At 35.7% G+C, this 27573-nt stretch overlaps 1 long non-coding RNA gene across 8 annotated transcripts in view; it reads left to right on the top strand.

Annotated features, from left to right (window-relative positions):
* The first annotated feature begins 3671 nt into the window (after positions 1-3671).
* The window catches only part of LOC136246146 (uncharacterized), a 58145-nt gene continuing 34243 nt past the window's right edge, over positions 3672-27573 (top strand). For 3 of the 8 annotated variants that reach the window (XR_010696265.1, XR_010696263.1, XR_010696260.1), the window contains exons 1-6: positions 3672-3760; positions 3813-17123; positions 17179-17359; positions 17410-17605; positions 17663-17711; positions 17828-19893. This is a non-coding gene — a long non-coding RNA (uncharacterized lncRNA). The remainder of the gene's footprint in view (positions 3761-3812; positions 17124-17178; positions 17360-17409; positions 17606-17662; positions 17712-17827; positions 19894-27573) is intronic. The other 5 variants (XR_010696264.1, XR_010696261.1, XR_010696266.1 and 2 more) reach the window with 5 other exon arrangements.

Here is a 27573-nt window from a genome sequence, read left to right as displayed (position 1 = left end):
CAGCCAGCCATAGACTGTTTTAAGTAATACCAAGAGAATGGAATCGATTACTCTAGTTGAAAATTCCAAACTTTTTTGTGTATTTGTGTGCTATTGAAGCTGTAGCTATACCCTTTTGCTATAGAGTGCACTGCAAGTAGTAAGTATGCAGATCCATGGTGTGAGATTCTAAATACCTGTACACTTATAGCTTTATTGCATGTAAACAGCTATACACAGGTTGTGACTGGTGAACCCATGTACACCCGGTTATATCAATTATCATTTGAAAAGCGAGATATCCATTACGCTTCATTGTCAGCTATATATATAGTGCATTCATGTTCACTGGGACTTCCTATAGCTGAATAGAAATAAAAAGCTTTGTAAATTAGATCAACCAGTGGTTAGACAGTTATTATGTAACCATAGTGCACTAACTGACCATTGAAAAAGCATGATCTGGTTCCTTGGGTTCACCACAAATATATTCACAGCACTATGCTGTCAAACAGGATTTCCAATAAAAATGTAGAGTAGAATTTTGTAGAGTAGAATTTTTATAGCATCATAACTCTTTTGTCTTTAACAACAAGGTGGTTTTGGTTCCCATTTGTGCGATTTTCATGAGCTTCCTAATGGTACAAATTTGAAATTCATAGCTTATTGTGTTAGCGAGTTATTGGCTGGTCTAAGTGAACACGAATGTACTACAGTTGGATGTGCATTGCACACAAAGAGAAGAGGTTGCATTATCTGTATGTACTGAAAATGTTTGATCAGACACAAATACCTTGTCAACACATGCAGAAGAAGGTTCATATAGCATGATAATATCACTTCCTGTATTGGTAAGACATCTGTAACAATAATCACATAGCTACAGTTTATTAATTTCTTTTTGCAGTATTTGTCCAAAATCCAGCCACAGGAAGGACGTGCAGTGTTGGTAGATGCAAGTATACTAGTGGCTGCCAGTCTCAGCAGATAGAACAAGTGACACAAATGCATGCATTAGGTTTGACTCAGATGCATTTTGTTTCACAGTACATGTGTACAGTTTTTTTTTGCTTGTAATACAGATATAATTGTACACAACATTTTAAAAACATTATTCTGAAGCTAGGTGTGTGCAAAAGCAGCAACCTGGTTCAGGGTGGTGGGATACCAACATAATGTGCACTACACTGGCTAACAGAAACATGGGACAAGTGGTGTTACAGCTCTCAAATTGAAGGTGTATACAGAAGAACGTACTTTAGGGTTCCAGAGGTGTATTCTTAATACATTTATGGTATATAAATAACATCCAGGGGTATGTTATGCTATGGCTATAAATGATTCAAAAATCACCATGCAATAGTGTGGTGCTGAAAGTGCTGGGATACTTGTTATGATTCCTCCTGAATTTTAATAGTGCAGTGCACTAATTGCTTATGATAAAACACAAGAAGTATTGTAGTGTTATTGATAAAAGCTGAACTCCTTACAATAATATCTGCCTAATCGATATGAAATCCTGGCACACCAATTGTGAAATTGTATAGTACAGCACAAAAAGAATGTGGTGGTTTTGCCAATTACTGTCCATATGTAGGTAATACAAAAGGGGAAGTCAGTGGCGGATCTAGGATTTTTAAAAGGGGGTTTCTGAAAATTGGTATAGCTAAATAAAGAATCTGATAACAATTCTCCAGAAAATTTTGAGATTTTAGAAGCTCTGAGATTAGATTTTAGGTTATTTTTTGTTAGCAATTACAATAAATTCAATACTTTAAACTGTAAATAATTACTAAATACTATAGCTAACTATAGGGCTAATATGGTGATTACAAGTGGTGGCTGTGATTGCTCTATTAGAGTAGTTACTTGACTGCTCTATTAAAGTATCTTGACCAGCATTTTAATGCAGTGGGAGATGAAAAATGAAGTGTTGCTGATGATTTAATATCTATACATGGTGTTAGTTAAATGCATACTACTGATATACAGTGGTATATAGTTGTTTGCTATGACAAATTGTCAATACAAAAATGTTTATGTAATGAGAATGCCACTAAGCTAAATTTAAAAGGGGTTTCTGTCAAAACCCCAGAAACCCACCTGGATCCGCCACTGGAAGTGTCCAAACCTAGCCCTTTACAAGGACTGATTCATACCAGCTTTTCATAGCCATTATCAATTTTTGGAAGTCTTTCATTCAATCCAACTGCAATATTCGTCTACTTTGACCTTCGTCCTCAGTCAAAGTGGAAATCAAAATTCAATGTTGCAGTTCATTGGCATATATATATATATATATACAGAGACACAAAAGTACTTAAAGTCGAACTGTAGTATAACCCAGTCCAATATTATTTAGCTGTATGCAATTTTGTTCCTGATACAAAGTCATCAATTTGTGTAATTCCTTACTAGCCATGCAGTAGTAACCAGTGCTGATGAAATATAGTAAAGGTTGATAAGGGAAAGAAACATATAAATCATTATAGAATATTTGTGTATAATAGTTGTATTTCATAGATTAACTAGATGAATGGAAACCACTGAAGACAAGTAGTCACGTGCATGAATGGCGGCGAAGCAAGGAGGGGGCCCCGCACTATATGAGATGATAGCGCGCTAGCTACAAGTGAATTCATGAAAGCTTGAAGAAATAGGGTTTTTTTCTTGTATTGTGTTCTTACATACATTCACAACTTGTTCATTAACTGTCAAAGACTAACCCTGCTTGTTAGCAGAATGTTTAGTGCAGTACTCAGTTTCAATTCTGGAAGGATATCTACATCAAGTACGTACTGAACAACATATATACTGCAGGATTTGTTGACATCAAGTTTCATTTTATTTTATTAGATGTCAACCAAAAGCTAATAATCTTTAGTTGATAATTAAGTCAATAAGCTCAGTGCTTCCAACCAGAACAAAATGGTTTGGTGTCCTCTGAGTATTGCAATAAAACACCAAAGGAAGGACTGAAAGGAAATTTATAATCAGAAATAGCAGGAGCCCTAAGGCACAGCTTTAAGGGACATACACACACACAGAGCCAATGGCAGATCCGGGATGGGGTATTTGCCCCCCCCCCCCCCCCCCCCCCCCCCTTGTGGAGTAGCTACTTCTTTTGATTAATACTAAACTTAGTCAGGCTAACATCAATTTATAAAATAGTCACATTTATTATTACAAAGCCACCTAAAACCAAAGCAAATCAGTCAAACTGTGTAATGGTCACCCAGCACCTTCGTATTTACTAAGCGCCTCTAAAATAATTATCGTGTTGTTGCACATTAATAGCATCTGCAAAGAGTGAGACACTGCTAAGAGGTGATCATTTGCTGCTTCAAAAATGCAGCAACTAACAAGAGAGTATGGCTCTTCCCAACCACTTACAACTTAACCTGGTTGTGCCCCTCTCCTTGCTAGCTCCTGGATCCGCCCCAGCACACACACGCCGCGTGCACTTAAACCCTAGTTTGGCAGCGCCCGCCTCTTTGCAAAGCGGGCGCCGCTAGATTAACTTGTTTTTGCTTGTGAACCGGCGGATCTATTCACTTAGTTATGTAACTGCGTTGCTCTTTTCTTTCCATTCTCATGTTACTCAGTGGTTGATCATCCGGCCATTATGATCTGGCGATACGACTGACTCTTATTAATTAATGCACCTTGTGTGCTAGGTGTGCGCATGCGCACTAAGTTAATTAACTACGGTATGCAATAATTATAAATCAAGAAGAGGTCACTCGTCGGTATTAGTTAGCTTTATGCACCAGTTCTCTTGGTATGGCCCTTATTCCTGTAGCACTTACCATGTTTAAATTTATATTTTGCAGCGGTACAACGACGGGAATGTGTCCGCCGGAGCGGCAGAAGATTGTGTAAACGTCTTTCGGTCAGATATGCGCGTCATCGGTGGGAATTTTGGCCCTAACTTTCTCAACCCAATCGCTCGAGAATGAAAGGAAAGGCGGCTAGTTCATTGTAATTGTTCTGTATGTGTTCATAGCTGGTAACCAGCTGGGTTTAAGGAGATCTGGTGTATAGCATAATTGTGTGGTAGCTACATAATGCTGATATAACCATTATATGTGTAACTAAGAAAAGTGTACATCGGGAGTCACCATGCATGTAAGTATTGTTGTATGATTGTTATATGTTGATATGTTTTAAATGTTAGTTGTGACACTGTCATACTGCCATTACCATATTTGGGGTAAACATCATGTGATGACTAAACACATTCCTACTAACCCTACCTTACCTTATATGTCTCTGCATGTGTTGGAGTGGTAGCACATTCCCACCTTGGAAACCTCAAGAGTGTCTGGTGGTAGGTGCAGAGGTAGTCACACTGGCTGTTGTACTATAGCCTGCTCCATAGTAGTGGCTGCCATACATTATTGTCAACATCTAATGTTTATGAAAAAGTGACAACTACCTAACATTTCAGGTACCAGTGTGGTATCCTCTTCAGTTAAGTCAGGGTTGTCAGCTTGTGTCTCATCAGGATCTACATGATCATCTGTAGCATGTTTAATAAGGAAATATTGTATACATTGCACACTTGATCCATCACTAATCATTTAGGATACTGCTGGGAGCTTGAGATAAATCATCAGTTCCACTGTGCACCAATGATACTGGCACAGAAGTGAGCCTTGTACCAATGATGGCATCAAACTGGTCAAAACATTCCCAGTTCTCCCTGTCATTGCCACTGACATTGTTGTGGTCCCTGTTTTACAAAATTAATAGCCATGATGTACACACACACACACACACACACACACACACATACCAGGCCTTAATTTAATTTTTAAGGTGCTGAGGACAAATGTCCTTACACAGCATAATTCATACACAAATACTGACTGTCTTTATTCAGTCTATGTTTTGGTGTTGGAACTAATAGTCCAAAAATTCTACCTTGGCTCAAACAAAAACAGACCACAACTCCCAATGGTGAATAACATTAGGATGATTTATAGATTTGAGGTTCGTTATCGTCTTGCTATAGGGAGTTTTTAAAAATAGTTGTTCCAATACTGAATAAAGACGGGGTTAGAACTGGTAGTATTGGAACACTATTTTTGCTGTGTTACATATTCACAAATGTACAGGCATAGAGTCAAATTGTACAGACGTGAGCTAGAGAAGCACTTTACACTGCTGGAATTGGAATAGGGAGTTTCTGGTATCTATTTTGATTGCAGAGGTGCTTTTCAAACAGTTCTTAATTTGTAGTGCTGTTTAACGAGTTGAACATAGCTGACAACGAAGCATAATGGATACTTGACTTTTCAGATAGTAACTGTATAGTTGGAGTGCGCGGCACCATTTCAGATGCGGTATGTGTGGGCTCACCAGTCATAATTATTTACAAAAAAAGTTAACAAACAAGGACGGGAAGCCATCATGTGCCACCACCACTTCCAATACTCTTTGCTGTCAGCAAAGGTGAATGGGACACAAAGGATTGGGGAGGACACTGCCCAGGGAAAAATATCTTGCAAGGTTTCAAAGATTCTTGCAAGAAAGGGACATTTTCAGTGCAAGATTTTTGCAAGCTTACAAGATTAGTGCACAGTTAGGTAAAACTAAGCCTAAACAAGCTTTCAGATCAACCCGAAGTGCTTTCAAAAAGTTGCTACGGAATTTAAACAATAATTAAATGGAATTTTCAAGTGACTGACTGACTGAATGATTCCTTCAGACAAGTGTAAACTATGTAAGGGCTAAGGCTACAGGCTTGATTTTTTAAATGTTCGATGTTGTTTTGGCCCAAGAGGTGCCTTTTGGCATACTGCAGTACATACAATGCATTCTTCATGGACTTACCACCCAGGAGTAAATATCTTGCAAGGTTTGCAGTGCAAGATCCTTGCACTGTTCTTGAAAGAAATGTGGTTTTTGAGTGATGTTACTTCGTGGGCCTACTCCTTTATGGTCCCTACTATACAGTACTATTGTACTGTATGATACTGTGTTTAGATGTGTTTATGTAATTGTGTTACACATTATAAATCAAGTAATCAAACAGTACAATAGTATTGTATATTGTATCATCGGGCTTGGTTCTCTTTTTCTGATTCTTAAGAAGATCTTCAGTTACATCTTTTCTCCTTGACCTCGTATCACGAGTCTTCACAGCCTTTGCCGATGGGATATTGATATCAAAGTCAAGTGACCACAAAGGAGTAGGCATGGCCCACAACATAATTAACATCACCCAAAAACCAGCCTCAATTTTCCCTAAAGACAATGAGGCAGTATTGGTTAGGTAAAACCAAGCCTTCAGATTCACCCAAAATGCTTTCAACAAGATGCTACAGATTTAAAAAAAAAATTACTCAACAGAAGTGTCTAGTGATTGAAGGCATGCCCACACATAATTTTTGTGTACTTGTGTAGGTAAGTCTAACTCATGTGCTCTATTAACTCCATGCTTAGTTTTTCTTTTTTTTCCTGCTATGAAGCTTAGCATCTTTAGAGTTGATTTGCTAGCATCTTTATTTGATTGGCCCTCTTTTTCCCTCTTGGCTCTTCTCATCATTTCTAAAAAGATGAACATAGAAGGCAAAGAGTAAAGACCATACATTTAGCCAGCATCATTGCTACTAGTGATTAAAATCAAGTGCATTTCCGGCAACTGAACACTAGAACAGAGGCTGTTCTTGCTGTGTATCTGCTGTGTATCTGTCAGTAAAAAAGTTATTTCTGTAATTTTACAAATGACAACTCAACATGTGTTTGGTATAGTTGATTTATACGTAATATAGTGAGTTTTGTTAACAATTGTTCACATGATAGTGAGCTACAGTGCAAAGTGTAGTTAGTTTGTTAATCAACTGTACATCTTTTATGTTGTGTATAACATAAAAGTATGCTGGCACAACATAATGAACTGTGTTAACCTCTGAGTACATCTTGGGCATGCCTCTGTGGTCAGTACAAACCAAAAACAAATAACTTAATTACATATCTGGCCTCTTAGCCCAATGCTACTAGGGATTTCAGTTCCCTTTGAAAGGGATCTTTGCGTAATGATGTAATCATGTTGTTTCAAATGTGTTGACGTCATCACACAAACAGTATGATTTTCAAATGTAATTGATATTTTGCACACTGATGCATTGTGGTCCATCTGTGTGTATGTACTGTGTATAGTATTTGAATAGGTAAAATAGTTTGTTCATGTTTATTATTGTTTAAACTTCTTTGTCACATTTTTACCAAATAGCTATGCTGCATCTTATTGGGGCGAGCCTGAGCGAGCCCCAGCATAATCGGAAAATGGTATGTGCGTCGCATTCACAGAAATTTACTGCACATAAACGGATTGGCCCACACTGGTTGGTGAATGGTATGTGCGTCGTGTTCACGGAAATTTACTGTGCATAAATGCACAATCAATTAAGAGACCACTATGGTAACTATACTAACAGCACAAAGTTCTGAGGTTGAACATATAGTTTGGTAAACACTGGATGATTCCAATCTATCTCAATCAGTGCTTTGCAATCGAAGTTCAGTTTGGCAGATGACTCTTCTGTGTCATCCCCATTTTCACTGTTTTCTTCACGCCCGTCTTCCTTTCTTTTTGTAAACTATTAGAGTCATTCAGGTCACCATTTTCGTACCAATCCTCTTCGTCCTCTTCCTCACTTTCATTTCTGCTAAGACTCTCATCATGCCAATCTTCTTCGTAATAGCGGAAACTATCATCAAAGTTGTTGTAAACTTGCTCATGCAACTCGCTGCTATCACCAGTCCACACAAAAATGATGTACACATGGGCATGCGAAACTGGCCACTCATAAAAGTTAATCGTCACTGTTTCGTAATTCACCTTGTGCTTGAGTATGGACTTTCCCGAGAACATATCGGACCTTGTAGCTGTACCAGTACCAGTGTCAAAGGAGTGTTTGTAGGTTCGATTTCTTCTATCAAAACGAGCAGAAACAATTCAAAAGTTAAATACCTTGAGGGACAGTTAAGCGATGGCTCAAAACCTGTTCGGTTTGTGTTGTTTGAGCCAAAACTTAGGCCTGAAATTGAACAAGCTAGGGAAGATTTGTGTGGAGTACATTGGCATACACAATAAGCCACAAAGATATTGTGTTGTCATTTACCACATCTTAAATATGGGCCAGACTTTTAAATATATTGCATGTTGGCATTAATTACATGTCTTCGAAATTTAGTCAGTTACAATTTAAAGCAATAATATTACAATCTTGAAAATAATATTTCCTGATAAAATTGTGAAATACAGTTGATAGATGTTATTTTTGACCATGGAGAGTAGTCATTCCAATGGAGGAAAGTGCATGTTGTTGTGAAAATTAGTTTGGTCACTTGTACATTCTCATCTTCCACTTCAGTAGTAGGTAGAACTGTTATGATTGTGATCCTAGATGTGCTCTTTGTCAAGCTTCTCAACCCACAACAAACCATATTTTGACTGGCTGTAATAATTGATGTTCTTCCACTTAAGCTATTCCATCTCTGCCAAATATATCATTGTGTGCTAAAGCACAACGCAACTTACATTATAGCCACTTAAACCATATATCTCCTGGGTAATCAAAGATTACTTGCTCTGAATATTGTCATGAATTTTCCGATGATTGAACTGTATAATTATCTAATAAATTTTAAAGTATGATTATATTACTGCATTATTGGTTGATTTATACTTGCAGTTAAAGTATTAGCAGACTTAAACGTAATACCTAATATATAGTTAGTTACAAAAATTTTATATATGCCATAATTTTAACACTAAAATAGCACCATAGAAATAGTTCACGACTCAAACAAATATACACCAATTATTATATTTATGAACATATCATTATGTGTTGTGTCAACCCTTCTTGCCACAACAACAAATAGCATTGAAATCCCTATGTACTATTAGTTCAGCTATATGCTATGACAACAACCATTATACTGTATTTCCTACCAAGAACGGCTTATGATTTGACTTTATTATTTAAAGCATAATAACTCTATAACAAGTTGCAATAGTATTGAGATAAAAACACTATCCTTCAGCTGCCAACTGGATGATTACAATCATAAGAGGAGCCAACTACAAGTAGTAGTTATCCTTACTGGTGGACACAGATTCGTATAATAACACAATGAATACTGCACAGAAATATGAGAAATTTCTTCAGCTATATTTGCTAATATACAGGCTTACCCAGCCGTGTATTTTGTAAAGGCTTTGCAAATACAACCAAATGCGTACTCCATCATTGTTCAGTAATCAAGTGTAATCCTAGTGTTAACCATCAGAGTCATTCACGCAGAGTGATTTTGAGGGTGACAACTAGCCCATCACAGTCAACATTCATATACTAACACTGTCATGTGTGTCACTAACATAGTCCTGGGTATCAACTCTTGTAAAGGTCACTGAATTGTGTGACCTTGAGAGTTAATGTCTAGCTTGCTATGTTAAATTGTATGGTATTAGCAGAATGTATACTAGTAGCTCACAATGCATTAGAGGCTCAGTTCTAGATCATCTTTTAAAATAGAGCATACAAGAATAATGAGCTAAAATCCATTTAAAATACATAAATGCAAAAGTCAACGAAATATTATTAAGTGCCACATCCAGAAATGCTTTAAATGCAATATATCCATTAAGACACTAAAAAACAAATTGATATGATACCATTTTATCCATGTGATGGTCTGTGCATTGACTAGCTTTGGTGAAGGAATTAGGTGGCCACATGTGCAGGGTACATAGCCATACCGTTGTAAATGTCTTGATCTACGATTCTGAAACTTCTTTTATAATTACAGATACACAAGTGAGCTAGTCAAAAGTACAATCACAAATAGTACTGTACAACAGTAAACTTTGTCGAAAGGACTATAATGAACATGATGAATCAGATTGAATTCGTCAAGCTTAATCAATCAGTATATCCCAACTTATTGCCTACTATCTGACAAAGTTCCAGAAGAAGCAACACCATTACGAGGAGCAAAACATCCAAAAAAAAAGAGAAAGGATCTTGCTGATATTTAACAACAGTGCAGTGTGGAAAGAGCTAAGACCATTGTTCGATTGTGGTCCTAGTGTTCACCATCAGAGTCATTCACACAGAGTGATTTTGAGGGTGACAGCTAGCCCACCACAGTCAAAATTCATATACTAACACTGTCACATGTGTCACTAACATAGTCCTGGGTATCAACTGTTAGAGGTCACTGAATTGTGTTACATTGATAGTTGATGTTTAGCTAGCTATATTAAACTGCTATTTAAATCCCAGTGTGTAGAAGTGTCGAAGTTCTGTACTAGGTTATAACTACCATACAGCTAGATAGAGTGGCGCTGCTACTGTATGATATATTGGTTATCACTCGGTCTCATTCATGACCTCATAATAACCTCGAATGATATTGTTTACCAATGGATCGAAGTTAAATAAGGAAATATTGATACAAAACACAATACTTTTGTGGGATGGAATTTACGACTGGTTTACGAGTTAGCAGTTTGATGGGTATTATTATGTAGCTACATACTGTAACATGTGTGGGCTCTGTTATCTTCGGTTATGGTATGTTCTGCAGAAACGAGGTTGTCGATTATCGATAGTTTAGCTACTTTTAAATGTTTATAGAATTTCACTTATATACAAATATCAGCGACACTATAGCTATGTCTATGTACTCTTTAATGTGTACAAGATAATTTGATGCATTGAAAAATAAATAACTGTAGCTAGCCATACAATACAGATATTACAAACATTTAGCACGTTTACAGTCACTGATTCATTTTATAAAGATCATGACTTCCGATCTGGCTAATGTCCGCTGCTCTTCTTCATGAGGATTCACTCACTTTAAATTCAATTTTATTCTTTTCGTCTTTGCAGCTTTGCAGCAAGAACATCTTTTAGGTATAAATGGTGGTCTAGTCGTTGTTGCATCTATTTTATTTAAAGTTAACGGTACATTTATCGTCAATCGCTCTGCTATATAATGTACTCCACAAGGAGCATTTTGGCTTTCCTTCCATGAAATCCTCTAAACGTGAAAGCTCAAACTGAACTTGAATAATTAAAACTACTAGTAAAACAATAATCCAGAAATGGCTCATACTGTACGTCAATTGCTGAAGTGCTGGTTGAGGTGTCAGTAAGTACTAAGCTTTCCTGCTATTTGAAGACCATTACTTGAATTTATTCATTTGTATTTCCATTTTTAAGGATAAAGGCTTAATTTGCTCGAGCGTAGGGCAAACTAAGATATTATATATTTGTATTTGTGTTTAAAGGCTTATGCCTGTACACCCATAAACAAATTATGTACTTGGCTATTCTAGTTACTATACAATATCAAATAAGCAATTACTGTAATGTCTGTCCAGCGCTATTTTAAAATCATTAACAGAGTGAGAATCAGCAATAGATTGGGGTAATGAATTTCAGTCATTGGATCCAACAATGCTACAAAAAGCATTGTGCTGCAGAATCCAACTTACAAATGTTGCTATTTACAGCAGTGCATGTATCAGGGAGCAGATGTACTAGCATCATTGTTGCATATACTAGGAATAGAATTAAAAATGAAGCAAGGACATACATGCATAGACGTAGCATACCTTCAGAGGTACATGAGCTGTTATCCTGACATAGTTGTCTGTAAAATTAAATTACTGCTTGGCTCATTTTGCGCCACCTCAAAAATTTTGGGAATGGTTTCCTCCATATCTCCCTGATTTTTTGTTATCACTTCTTTTGAAATAAGCAAAATTAAATTCTATGACTAAAGTATATACATAACCCTATTCTTTTATGCACGCTTTATGGGAATAGCTGTTCCACCTTTTTGAGAGGAGCATAAACTTTCAGCATTTCTGCAATTGGCGTTGGCGTTACCAAGATCTCTCGGTGTCTAAATGGATAGATTAAATTCATCAAAGTGGTGGTGATGTGTTTATCTGGTGATAGTTTTTTCTTGTGTCTTACATAAGAAGCATCGTTGTCACTCACTGGTAGTACAGGTGGCACAGGAAACCATGGTAGACACTGTGTGGTGGTTTTTTTTGCTGCTGGTATTGGAGATTATATGTTTCTTGTATTGGTATTTAGAATATTTTTCATTTTGTCGCTCATATGAAAATAAAAGTAATATATATATTATTTTTTTATTTTTTTACTTTTTATTAAGGCTTTACAGCACAAGCTATAATGAACATGAATCGGATTGAATTCGTCAAGCTTTAATCAATCTGTATATCTCAACTTATTGCCTACTATATCTGACAAAGTTCCAGAAGAAGCAACACCATTAAGAGGAGCAAAACATCCCAGAAAAAGAGAAAAGATCTTGCTGATATTTAACAACAGTGCAGTGTGGAAAGAGTTAAGACCATTGTTCAATTGTGGTCCTAGTGTTCACCATCAGAGTCATTCACACAGAGAATGATTTTGAGGGTGACAGCTAGCCCATCACAGTCAACATTCATGTACTAACACTGTCACATGTGTCAGTAACGTAGTCCTAGGTATCAACTCTTGTAAAGGTCACTGAATTGTGTTACCTTGAGAGTTGATGTTTAGCTAGCTATGTTAAACTGCTATTTAAATCCCAGTGTGTGGAAGTGTCAAAGTTCCACGCTGGGTTATAACTACCACGCAGCTAGACAGAGTGTCACTACTACAGTAAGATATATCAGTTGTCACTAGCCACTCAGTCTCATTCATGACCTCATAATAACCTAGAATGCTATTGTTTACCAATGGAACAAAGCCAACTAAAGAAATATTGATGCGAAACATATATCCTGTAACAAACATGTGTGGGGTCCAGTATCTTCAGTTATTATTTCACGTATGCAGGACTGGGCTAGAGTTTGCTTCTCTGCTGTTTGAAGGTAATGGTACGTTCTGCAGAAATGAGGGTGTCGATTATCAATAGTTTAATATCAGCAACACTATAGCTATGTCTATATACTCTTTAATGTGTACAAGATAATTTGATGCATTGAAAAATAACTAGCTAGCCATACAATGCAGATATTACATGAATTTAGCACATTAATTTTACAGTCACAGATTCTGTTTATGAAGATCGTGACTTCCCGTCTGGCTAATGTCCGCTGCTCTCTTTCATCCCTTTTGTGTTTGCAGTTTTGCAAAATGGTGGTCTAGTTGTTGTCCAAGAGCTATTGCCACTGCATCTATTTGATTTAAAGTTTACGATACGTTTATCGTCAATCACTCTGCTATGCAATGTACTCCACAAGGAGCATTTTGTTTCTCTCAAATATCAGATAATTTGATGTAGTGAAAAATAAATAACTGTAGCTAGTCATACAATACAGATATTACAAACATTTAGCACGTTTACAGTCACTGATTCCATTTATAAAGATCATGACTTCCGATCTGGCTAATGTCCGCTGCTCTTCTTCATGAGGATTCACTCACTTTAAATTCAATTTTATTCTTTTCGTCTTTGCAGCTTTGCAACAAGAACATCTTTTAGGTATAAATGGTGGTCTAGTCGTTGTTGCATCTATTTTATTTAAAGTTAACGGTACATTTATCGTCAATCGCTCTGTTATATAATGTACTCCATTTTGGCTTTCCTTCCATGAAATCCTCTAAACGTGAAAGCTCACACTGAACTTGAATAATTAAAACTGCTAGCAAAACAATAATCCAGAAATGGCTCATACTGTACATCAATCGCTGAAGTGCTGGTTGAGGCATTGGTGTACCTGGGGGTGTACCAGTGCTGGTAGCTAATAAAGTGTAAAAGTACTAATCTTTCATGCTATTTAAAGACTGTTACTTGAATTAGTGAATTTGTATTAAGGATAAAGGCTGAATTTGTTGGTGCGTAGGGCAGTATGCACATACGTACCTGGTATAGCTAGTGACTTGCTTAGAGTTTTCAAAGTTCTTGAACTTCAAATTTACTAACTTTAGCTGGGAAACAGAGTATTGTTCAAGTGTTGCTTACTTCCAGCACTTTTAAGTAATTGCACAACTGTATGTTGCCAACCAGTCTGATGTGGCAAGACCGCTTTATTCTCTTTATCAATGGGTCGAGAGAAAAAACTAAACTACACTTCCTACCCAATGATAAAGAGAAGTGCTCTGGCCACAGGAGACTAGTTAATAATATGTGTTTTAGACTGTTTAACATATAGCTATAGCTATTGTGATGAATTTAGCTATGCATGCACTAAAATTTCCAGTTTGAAAGAACTTCGCAAACCTTGTAACTAACAAAGAGATATGGTCAAGAAATGTGGTGATTAATTAGCAGCACTGTTGTAGCCTTTGCAGCAACATGGTCACAATGTAGGGACCATGACACTTTGAAGTAATACATACTCCTAAGTATTTAACAAAGCTGCACCACTTTAATCCAGAATCATTGATATATAATCATATTATGGGAGAACACTTATTGGAAATACAGGGTAGCTCGCACTTCTGTGGATTCAACCACATTTTCCAGAGCACACACACAATCAGAAATTGTTTCTGTAGTATTTCATAGTCTTAAATTTTTAATTTTTCTATAGAAGATAACATCATCAACAGATTCTATCTTTATCTTAAATTTGCCCACCAGCCATGTCCACCTTGTGGTTTTCCATGTTGAGGTCACATGTGCCCGAGGGACACACCACAATTTAGTTTCTGTATGTCATACATTATTTTCATCATCAACCACCAACAGTCTGTGTGTGTTTGTCATGTGAGCGCTTATACTGCATGTATGTGTGCCATGTGTTCGTGTACATGTGTGTCTGTAGTGTTTTTGTGTCTTATTCATGCATGCCCAAAACTAAAATTTACAATACCTTAGTACATTATGATTATCTACATATTTTTTGATTAAGTTGCTGCTTGAAGTCATTGTGTAGCTACGTTTATTATTGATTAGACTTCATCAGTGGGGGATAATATTCAGCTTTATTATTGAACAGCATATGTGCAAAGTTACTAACGGGACATAATGGTAATTGCATCAATTTGAAACTTGAAAGATACGATAGTAGTAAGTACATTGTACATTGTAAGCACATTGTTAGTATAAAAGTTCTTAAAATGTTAAAACTTAATGCCATCATAGTCGTACTTGTATGCACCTTTAGCTGCCATAGAGCTTTATCTGTAATATTTAAACTATACAGAGCCACTCAGACTGTTAATGACTAATTGTGTCTATAGTATAATTGGATTATCCACAATGAACTACTCAACTTTATCAGAAGGGAAGTTTTTAGTTTATAGCTATTGCTAGTTCTCTAATGTCAATTTATTGTATCTAAATAGTAAGAACAAGTAGCTAGTTGTTGTGGCGGACATCATTGTATGTGCATGCTTAGTATACCTTATTATTGTTGGATAGAAAACTTATATACATAATTATACATTTTATAATGTTATTGCTGTTTATTTGGATATTATTTTTGCAGTCCTGTGACAAAGATATAGATATTGAGGTCTCCAATATAAAGCAGAGTGCACCTTACTTAGTAATCACTGGAACACCAACTGCCAAATCTTTGTGTGCATTGAACAAGATCTGTTATTGAGTCCAACAGTGTCAGTGATGACAACATGGTACAATAAATCATTTGAGATTTGGTGCCATGTCAAAACGTTGTTTTGAACTTTTAAACTAGATATTAAGTCCATTACTAGCTGGTCAGGAAACTATAAAAATACATTTAATTTTTTTTTTTTTGCTTAAATTGCATGAAAGTATTACAAATTTACAGGGGCAATCAAAACATCTTTCAGAATGTGGTAAGATAAACTTTTAAGCACTTCTAATGGAGTCAGTATTTTAGTGTTAAAAGTACAGGTACAACACAATAAAAGCACTGTAATGCTTCATATACTATGACCCTTTGCATGGCAAGCTAATGACCTCAGCTTTTGGATATGACAATCCCTTACAAATACAAAGTTCCAGCATATTTACTATCACATACTTTTATGGCTTCCTTTTTCTGTTGATTTACTTAGTGCCAACAGCAAAAGAATTTTTCCATGATGACATTACGCTGATGATTTTTGATGATAATTAGACAAACATTTGAACCAAGTACATAATGCAAGATGCATGTGATCTTATTCGACACAATTAATATCTGGATTATGACTATGACTAATACAATAAGACTGGTAAACAACACCAGAAGAATGCATTAGTTAAGGTAAGTATATGTTTAATTGATGTCTGTACCTAGTACTGAAGTGACATTGGCTGATGATCAACATGAAGTTATGTGCAACATTGTAAATCAATAGTAGTTAGTAAAGAGGGTTTAGAGAAGGTGTTTGCTGATTGTGACATCCATGGTGTTGGAATCAAAGTTACAGAAATTTGGCTTAGAGGCATTAGTTAGAGTAATTTCATGAAGATCAAGCAAGAAATGGGTAGGGAATTAATCTTTAATTTACAAATCATAGTAACTGGCAAGTGCAACAACCAGTGGAGCCTAGTCACAATTTAAATTGATAAGCAGAACACGTTTGCATCAAGAGTTGATAAAATGAGTTATAACTTTTATTTGTATGTAAATATGCAACTCGGCATGCATTATGACATGTAAAGAGCATATACAAATACATTTGTTTCATGAAATGTTCTCATTACTTATTATTAAACAGCATAAGTACATTGAACTCATTAGTGTTACATGATGTGATAATTGTGGACTTCTGGTACAGCATACTGAGACGAACATATTGCTGTGTTATTTTTTGTGTAGCATTGGTTGGTTTCTTGAAGGAATCTGTAAGCAAGCAAAGGTCTTTGCCAACCCTGGTTCTTTGAGTTCCACATTACCCGGCATGCTGCCTTCACTTAATCAAAAATAATGACTCTGTCCCCTTGTGGCATACGTTTGCCTTGCTTAACATACTCCACCTTGAGTATTACAAATTTTGCAACTTGATTGGCAATTCATTGATGACTGGTTCCGGGCTCATGCAAAAATGCCCCAGTGTAGGTTTGCAGGATTGACTTTGATAGTAGCTGAAGAAGACAAGTTTGAAATTATTGCATACCTGACAAACCCCTTAAATCCTCCAAATCGTACATATTGGGTAGTGTGTCCAACACACCAGGTTTGTTACAAGATTTACTTATGTCGTGTGCATGTACTTTATTTATATTATGTAGTTCAATAGTATGATCAATGCCTTGTTCTGCTTCAAAAGTTGTGGAACAAAACTGTTTAAAAGTGGCTGGGAGCACGGGCGAAGCAGCAACTGACTAGAATGGTTCCATATATGAAAGAGGTACACTGTGTGTGAGGGATTTGTGGACAAAGCTCAATGTATCACCTGCTAAGATCATACAGGTTAGTGGTGTACTTTTGTTTTTGGTGAGATTTAATTTTAAACACAATAGCAAGAGCAAGTCCTTGGTGAGTTATTCCCACCAATGAAACACTGCAGTATTTGCAAGTGTGACATAACCTATTTGAATAGGGGTTTCTTTCCAATGAGAAGATTATCAACATGGAATATGAAGTGCTGAAGAACATCAGCATGGGTTGTGAATATTTTTCATCTAGGATAACTACACGAGAGATATTATACTCTTGGCAAGTTGTCTATTTTTAGTTCTAACATTGTAACTTTGTGTATGTATTTTTATTTAGATTCTGATTATCCTTATACTTCTTCCAAGCAAAAAGCCTTTCTTTTGAGGTAAAGTTAAGTTTGTATTGTTATTGAAGCATAGAGTGCAGAAAATATCATTTATTCTACAAGCACATCTTTGTAATCATACCACCAGCCCATTCCCATACTTCTTTTTTATGTAGCATGGGATCTTTAATGGATACGTGTGTATGGTTTCAAGACCTTCTGCAAGGATTTTCTGAAGAAGTATCCTGGTTACCTTGTCTTACCCCTAATGGTTCCATGGTTGAGAGTTTGTTCAGCCAGTATAAATACAATGCAGGTGGAAAGTTGGATGCTTGTAACTATATAACAGCAAGATGTGCCCACCTAGTACAGCAGACTGCATCGTCTTACCACTCTGGAGTTAGCTATCATGATGACATGCTTTCTAGTATATGCAGCTGCCTTTATAAGAAGAAACGTTATATGTTAGTTCCTAGTAACATATTTATATTTTTGTATGTACTGTAAGTAAATAATTAATCATCTTCCTAATACTCTCCAAACATATGTGTTGTGTTAACAGTTTTGTGTCCACTGTAGAAGCCAAGCCTTTTTGGCAACAAATTCCTGTTTGGTAGCAGATATACACTCCTGTATTTTGGCGCTACAGATTTCCTTCAAAATTCATAGTAAATCCTGTCCATAGCCTCTTACTCTCTAGATCCATTGTGATATCAGGTAAACATAACTTCAGTGTTGTATTTAAGGCTTTCAGCTTTGCAGCATGAATTAATGGAAAGAGAACTTGACAATATTTAGTGTGGCAGTAAATTAAATCACAATTCACTTATAGATAATCTTTCACCACATATACTGGTTACAGAAACGCTAGTACACACTCAGACTGCATTTTACAACTTGATCAATTCATTTCCATGATTTTTGAAACATTTATCATTTATTACTGTTTTGAAGTATCTAAATATCACAGAAACAAGATAAAACTGCAAAGTGGAAAGTGATATACTTCATGCTTCAAGCTAACGTTAACATGCAGCAAGACAAAGACTGACAGGCTAGATATATGCCTACAGTAGGGCTGGTTCAGCCTGGGGCTGCTCCTTCAACCTTTCTCATGCCACCATGGGACTTTACATCACAAAATGTCCAACCACTACCTCCAACCACTACCTCCACCCACACTACTGTCCCCAGTTGATCAGGATGTTGAGATGAGTTCATTAGCATCGATGATAAGTTTATAATCATCTCCAAGTTAAAAACACGGATCAGGGGTCGGCTGAGTCAAGCTCGTGAACGGAGGTGTTGGAAAGATGAAAGATGGACTATGCATAGACTGATAGAGCTGGCACTGAGTAAAATTATTGCAAACAAATCATCATCTTGTTGTGAGTATTATTTCAAACTGAATAATGAAAAATAACTTAATTGATTGTTAAGGATTGGAGAATTTTTGGTGTGGCTACTGCAACATGTCCAACTACTGGAGTCCCAACACCTCCAGGTACAACAACACTTGCTAGATTATCAACTGTTCCACCTTCAACATACCACCCGTATTGGCCAATGAATCGTGAGTACTACAAAATTCCCATTTAGTTTATATTTAAATTCACCATCACCATGTTTTAATCGTCTCCAATACCGCCAAACAGGTAGAGATGGGAGAGGACAAGGTTGGAGAAGGAGAGGCCGTGGGAGACAAACAAAGAATGTAACCTTCGTTTTAAAACTCTAACCTTGTATGTACTTATGTACTACTTTTTTTTTCACTTTTACAATAAATTCATGTATGCAAATCTTTTCTTAATCTTTCCAAAAAAAAACATTTAATATCACACAATCAAAAAAGATGCGCTACTGTTCTTACAAAGCAAAGAACTTTAATAATGATGTTGCAAAACCTATCTCTGCTCCATATTCTAAGTGGCTTTCATGACGCACATCTCAACTTTTTGGTAAACAACAGTGACCACCCTACATGAAAGCACATTTTGAAGAACATCATACTATGCAGGATACATCAATACTAAGTTTATCTGTTCCTGTTTTATATAAATATGTTGCCTCTCATCTGTGGTCTGCTACAGTCTAGGCTACAGTACATAAAACTTATGTGGTAACCCACAATTAAAACTTTTGTAATTATAGAAAGGCGACCACAATCAAAAGATATTATATTCTAAAACAAGGAAAGTATGCAGCATATATGTCGATATGATACAACTGATAAAATACTGAGGTACAGTAACAATATAAATGTATTTATATAGCAGAGGACATACAATGCTGATAAAACAATGATTGTTTTATGGTAGTAAAAAAACAAAAAAAAAATCTTAGTGTTTTTATGTCCCCTACTGTAGATAACTGCTAGAATATTTTAAGGGCGTAAAAATGGTATGTACAGTAGACCCTGTCTTAGCGGCCACCTCTCGAAAAGACCAAGTTAAGATTCCCCTATAGTGAAGCACTTCTACACTAATTCAAATGAATAAAGCTGCACACACTGTGTTGGCCATGCACTGTTTGTACATGCCCCATTAGTAGGTTGTCCTGTTGGTGATTGTACTTGGTTGTGTTTGCCCCGGGCTTAGTAATTACATAACCAAGTAATAAGAATAATACGAAATGCCATCATAAATAATTAATGTACAGGCGAAACTACGCAGCACACACATGAAGACTCACCGGCATTGAGTTAGACGATAGCCGAACGTCAAAACAATAAAACGGTTTTTAAAACAAGGTCCTCGTTTATTAGTCTGGTTTTCCAAATAACGTCATCTATTCAGTTCCTAGTAACCAAGTTTAAACACACTACGCGTTAGATACGAGACATTCCACTCGCATAACCTGTTTGAGTGTTCAGCAAATATTTTATATACACTGTGCCTAAAATTAAACTCGTGTAACCGGTTCGAGAACCGGATTTGTATTGTAGTTTCATAGTAACCAGTTCATATGCGCTGCACGTTAAACTAGGTGTTAGAAACTTACTTCAAACTTTGAGCCGACGCTTCGAGGGTGTGGATGCAGCCATAGCTAACTGGCTTAAGCAACTACCATACGTACTCTATACAAGTGAAGATCGAGATTTGTATCACGTGTTACACAACTGAATCAGCAGGGAGAAACGTTTGAAGCTACAGCTCAAAAGTGTTGTGGCTACGTAAGTTGCTTAATATTAATTAGCTAAGTAGGAGAGATAACATAAGACGGATGTCAAACATGTCAGATATTAAAATAGAGTCCTATAGATGTTTTAATATAACATATTATCTTAAGGCCACTCCACTTAGTTTCCCATCCTCGACTCCAGCATATTCACATGCAGGAGGGCGGTCCATTTCCAGTATTTCATTTATAAGAGTGGTAGCTTTCAAACCATTATTTGTCTGACACAACCAAGAAAAGCTGCACCTTCCTTTTCAAGTTGCAAAAATAGCACAGATGTGAAGTTTGTGCCAACTTGATAGCACTGTTTCAAGATGGCTTTTACTGAGCCTGTCAGTATGCAAGAATAGCCGGAAAAATAAATGGAATAATGGAACATTTAGAGCTGACAGTAACTAGATGTGGGTGGTGGGAAACAGAAAAATTATTTGGAGTGGCCAAATAGAGCAGCCTTCATTTTTATTATTTTGTTCTTTGCTTCACTACGTAATGTGAAATGGGATATTCCAATTTATTTCCAGTAAAGTTGACCTGTACTTTAAACTGTATCTCTAGCATTGAAGGCAGAAGAGGTCTGTAATGAATTTCAGCCTGATAAAAGTATTTACTCCTTCATTTTTTGGTCATGTACTCCACATGGTTATAAGTGACTGTAGAAACTAGTCTGCCTTTGTATAGAATAATGGTCTGGTCACGTTAATATTCAAAATTTGTAGTGTGTTACTGAAAACAGGTAATACCAATCAGATTGCATTGCTGGTACAGTAATGTAGTTACAAAATATTTGTTACATTTGTTTTGGAGTTACCACTTGATGCGTGAAGAGTTTGTGTAAAGATGCGATATAACTGAGGTTGATTGTAGCCTTCAATAGGATGCTCTTTAAGAGAAAAGATGGAGGTAGTAAAAGGACCTTGTAGTTAAAACTGGTAATGCTGCCTAATCCATATTGAAAGAAATCTTTGGTTATTTTAATCCATAATATGGAAAATATCTTTGGTTGTCAGCTATACGTTGATCTATTTCGAGAACTACTCACTTTGTGTGGATGTTGGATATACCATTCTTACTGACATTATTGTGACATCATTGTTTAATCAGATTTTGTTGCAACTCTATAGAGTGACCAGACCCTTCCTCCTGCCAGATGAGATAAAAACACTATTAATTAACATCTGTAACATTAACTGTACTAAATTTCTAGGCCAAACTATTGGTGCTTTTTTCTCAGGCACTCATAAGATAGACTCTGAATTGATGATTGTTCTATGGGAATGCAAAGAGTGGATTCTAAAAGATTTTTGATATCTGTTTTTCATCTTAACACTGCTGTGCAGGGTGTAGCCAGAGGTGGGCAAGTCATATTCAGCCATGTAACATACATACACATGTCCATCTTCATATGGGCATCAATACAGCATTTCATAATGTGTTATGCATTATGTATAATACTTTTCCTACACTACTGCATGTAAGATGACTAATATTACCTTACAGCCCTACCTGGCTATTGGCCTGCTTAATTATAACCCATATATGTCTGCATGTGTCTTTATTGTTTTATACCCAACTGCACGAGGTGTTTTTTGGTATTCTTTCACATGATAAAAATGAATTGCGGTATACGCATTCTCTTTTACATCCAATAGAACAGTCACTTTAAACACCGTCTAAAACAGTGTGTCTTATTCTAATCTATTTCCCATGACTGATGACTTTTGTGAAATTGGGTGATTTGAAGCACTACTAAAAAGTACAATTTTGTGGGACTTGTTTTAAAATTATCAAATTTTGCAGCAGTTAACTTTTATTAATTGAATTTTTGAAATTGATTTGATTCAGAAATGTTCATTATTATATGTGAAATTTAATGTAAGTCACAATATTAACCTACATGTGGGTTCCCTAGTTTTAAAAATAAGTCATCTTGTCCCTAAGTTTACACAATGGTACCCACGTGTGGGTACCCTAGTTCACGTGGGTACCTTAGTTAATGATGAGTCCTTGATTTTATACAATGGAACCCACATGTGGGTACCCTAGTTAATGAAGAGTCCTTAATTTTATACAATGGTACCCACATGTGGGTACCCTAGTTAATGAAGAGTCCTTAATTTTATACAATGGTACCCACATGTGGGTACCCTAGTTAATGAAGAGTCCTTAATTTTATACAATGGTACCCACATGTGGGTACCCTAGTTAATGAAGAGTCCTTAATTTTATACAATGGTACCCACATGTGGGTACCCTAGTTAATGATGAGTCCTTAATTTTATGTAATTCCATCATATCCTAGTTAATTAATATGGTATCTAGTTAAGTACATTCCTCTGTTTAGGTATGATGTCAGTTTTTGAAGCAATATATTATTATAATAAATCCATACAGTAAATACTAGATGGTTCAAATACAGTATAATACAGAGTAGAATAGCTATATATCTAGTCTTAAGTTACCTGTTTGCTCTATACATGTCTAAACCATTATGCACATGACAGTCACTATTTTTGTTGTTTAATCTTTTCATAGGTCTCCCTCAATTTGGTGATACAATCTTTCTTAAGTCTTTTATAAAACGTGAGTTGAACTGGACACAAAATTTCATTTTGGCTAATTTTTTCAACCCAGGGGACATTCTTTCGGCCCACTGTTTGCTTACAAACTGACCACCTGTCGTCATATGCTCCAGTCATCCATTCTACTTCTACAGATCTTTCATGTAAAGCAACAATTGTTCCAATTTGTGGTTCTTCATCATCATATCTTTCTACATAACATGCCACATGCATGTCACAAGCCAGTTGCAATGAGCATTGTGGTGATACTGAATCAGTTGTTGTGCTCTTCTTCTGTGTTGACACTCTCCATGTTGACGATTGTTGTAATGAGCTTTGGTCAGTGGGATGTGTAATAGTGATCTTGAAGTAAACATTTGAATAATGTAATATTGAACTTGGCAATACATTATATTACAGTATGATCATAACCGCATTACACATAAATTTTTGCATTAATTTTCAGCATTCATTTGTGTTAGCATACAAGTTGCATTTATGTTCAGAATTATTATTGTAGTGGATAATAGTTATATAACATTATGATTATTAGTTTTTTTTACTGCTTTAAATAGAATTGTTATATGTATTCAGGTTGACAAATGCATGAAGCCATTGCCTATGATTGAAATTTGGCTAACTTTACAAGCTTTCTGCACATTATATGGATGATACACTGTGTCTTACAATATAATCATATTATTATATTGTACATAATTCAGTACCTTTTGTGGTTTTGTGGTTTGCTTTTGCAAAAGGGCAGCTGTGTCTGCATCCAGTGTCAAATCAACAGCATTCTGCTTACGACTCTCAGTAGCAACTATTGATGCAGATATCAACCTTGGTATGTGCCAAACTTGATCATTTGGATTCTCCAACAGCAACTCATCTCTTCTTGCTTGAAAATTCTCCCATTGCTCCCATGCAATGGAGGACAAAAATGGTTTATACTTGGGAATATCTCTGAAGAATTGGTCCAAGTCTAACTTCTGAAGGCATGGGGATACAAAAGGAGGACTTGCAGTTGGATCTGGACAAACCTAAATAGATCGACTCAAAAGTGAATGTAATATATTTGGAGCTAATCACCACATATCATTATAATATTATGCATAATTATACTGTATATGTGACTGGATTTGACAAAACCACACATCCAGTAAGCAATGTAAAAATTTTATATTTTTGCTGACAGTTACGTTCAATAAAATTTGTAACTTTGAACATTTGTGATAAAGTGCAGACTCAGTAAAATCCCACTATAATATCATAATCATGATATAAACTATTCAGTATTATTTTATTACCTATATATCATGATGATGATGTGATAAAGTTTTAGCATTATTAAATTTTACTAACAAAATTCCAGTAACAGCCAATGGTGATACTTGTTGAAGCTGTCATTATATCTTTTAAATTAAATTTATAAATATTGTTTTCTAGTTATACAGTATATGTAACCAGATTTGCAAAAAGGTACCTTTTACATGCCAGCTAAAAAATGATGTCACACTTGACTCCTTATATTGATTAACTTGCACTTAGTTTCAAATTGTAGCCAGATAGTTTAGCTGCACTCATGGAAATTTTCAGTGAATTATATGCAAAGATACAAAAGCTTCAAAGTTCAAAAATTGGGTCAAATTTTGTGTGTGAAAAAGGTACCTTTTAGTAAATACGGTCCCATATAACAAATGAGATGTTGCATGATTACATAGTGTATTATACATGCATAAAAAATGAACTAATAAAACATGTAAACTTACAGTCAGGACACAGACTCCAGTGCCCTCAGGTTCCCAACCATCCGAACTCAAGCATTTCTGCTTTCTGTGTTGGCCCACGTGTAAACCGATAAACATGATGCTTTGTGTGTCCTTTCAGTTTGCCTAAGTATTCTGACTTTATCCAGTTTTTGAAATCCCAAACTTCAGAAACTAGCATTGTTTCTGGTTTAGGTGTACTGCTGTCATGTATACTGTCAAGCAAGTCTATAGTAAAGTCAATAATATAGGTACTGTTACAGTGACTATACAAGCACACGTTCTATGTACTTTAACATGTACAGCTAGTAATTATCTCTGTGTGACCTGAACAAATGCATGCAAGTGATGCATCGAAGTATTGAAATACAGCATGCGTGCTCATGCATTGACAAATAAATAACCTGGAATTGTTTGACATCCAGATTTCCCAAGTTCTTCAGAGATTGTAGAGAAAAGTTGATCTACATCCGCATGAGTATGACCAACCGGAATAAAATTAAGCTGAATCTGCATACCAGAATACAACATGAATATCAAATTTACTAATAAGATGCGTGCATACAGAGTCCTATTCTAAACATTAGAGAATTAAACTTACTGCAATAATAATATAGTTATAAAGCTATTACTTTTTCAAAGATTCCAATTTCAACAAGATATGCACAAAATCCCAATACATTTTTATTCTTGTTCTCATTGGTTGTGTTGTCCATTTGTATATAGAGTTTGGCTGGAAGCTGGTGGTTTTCTTGAAATTTAATCACCGTTTTCAATAACAATGTGATGGTCAAGTTACTACCATGTTCCCACTGAAGGTAGTCAATATAAGCATATGCTAATTTCCCATGTGGAGCTTTCGTATGCACTAAAACACCTAAAATTATCATGACAAAAGTAAAAACACCATTTTAAATGCTATATATGTACATACATGCTCTAATTATTACAAGTGGCCTAATGAACAAAAAGCTGCCATTTTCAAGCATATTACACAGCATAATTCGTGCACAAATACTGACTGTATATATTCCGTCTATGTTTAGGTGTTGGAACAAATAGTCCGAAAATTCTACTTTGGCTCGAACTAAAATAGACCACAACCCTCAATAGTGAATAACATTAGAGTCATTTTCAGATTTGAGGTTCATTTTGTCTTGTTACAGCGAGGTTTTTTAAAATAGTTGTTCCAATACTGAATAAAGACGGGGTTAGAATAGGTAGTATTGGAACACTATTTTTGCTGTGTTAATTTTTCAATTTCCATTTTTATTGCTTCTCCATTGTCTATTGTAACAAAGAGCAGTAATAATAGAGCATTCAGTCACACTAATAATTGTAATAATCACCTATTCTAGCAACAGCATTACTTATTTACTGGAATATTAACTTCAAATCCTCTAAAACTTGTCTATAGTTGTTACTTAATAGCTTGCATTTTGTAGTCTGTCACACTTATAAACATCTTTAAAACCTTGAAATATTAATTGTAGCTAGTTAGCTATTATAGCAATAGAATGTGTATTGTCATCTCGAAGGCTCACCAAAATAATGAAGATTTTTATTTTTAAAAAACACCCACTACCATTTCCTGATAGCTCTTAAGGTTACGAATTTTACAATTTGCCCTAATTCTTGACTAAAAAATCTACAAAACTTGCCAGCCTTCTCCGCATAATGAACTGGCTTAATTATCTATTAATGCATACTGAGTGCTTTCTCTATATTACTCCATATCCACAAAGAAAAGTCTACGGTTTGCATATGGTTTGTGCTAAGATTATAATAAGTTGAAAATGGCTAGTAAAGGATATAGGGTGTCTTAATTTCCATCAATAGCCTCAGAATACAGTACATAAAATACTCAACTATATTTAGCATAAAGATTGTATATTAATATTAACTATTGCATTTAATATATACAATGTACAGCATGTAACTTTGAATTAAATTTACATATACTATATATGCAATGCTTAATGTCCACAAATTATTAGCTATATTATTGGATAATGAACTCACCAGTTACATGTGTTCTGAAGCGCCACAGATTTGAGGTGGATTTTGCTATTAACTTGGTGTTCGGTAGATTTGTTTTGGCTTGATCCATGCCATCAATTATTATACACATACTCTTTTCAGGATTTGCTCTGGATTTTTCCCTATGACTATGGTACTTCTTTCTTTCAGCCCTAATAAATAAAACAAAAATATATTAAAGACAACTGGTTTGCATGTATACGCATTGAGCCTCTATTGCATACATGGAATCAGTTGTGAATGCATGTATAGTTGCTATAGACACGTCAGTTCAAGTTGCAGCATTTAAGAGATACTGTATGTAGCAGCTATGAAATATTTAATATCAGGTTTGATTAAGCTACAATACATAGGTAAATATATGCAACAATATAACAAGTG

The sequence above is a fragment of the Dysidea avara genome, chromosome 15 (assembly GCF_963678975.1).
Source record: "Dysidea avara chromosome 15, odDysAvar1.4, whole genome shotgun sequence".
Taxonomy (NCBI): Eukaryota; Metazoa; Porifera; class Demospongiae; order Dictyoceratida; family Dysideidae; genus Dysidea; species Dysidea avara.
The sequence above is the reverse complement of the archived record's forward strand: the minus strand, read 5'-3'. Positions and strand labels throughout refer to the sequence as shown.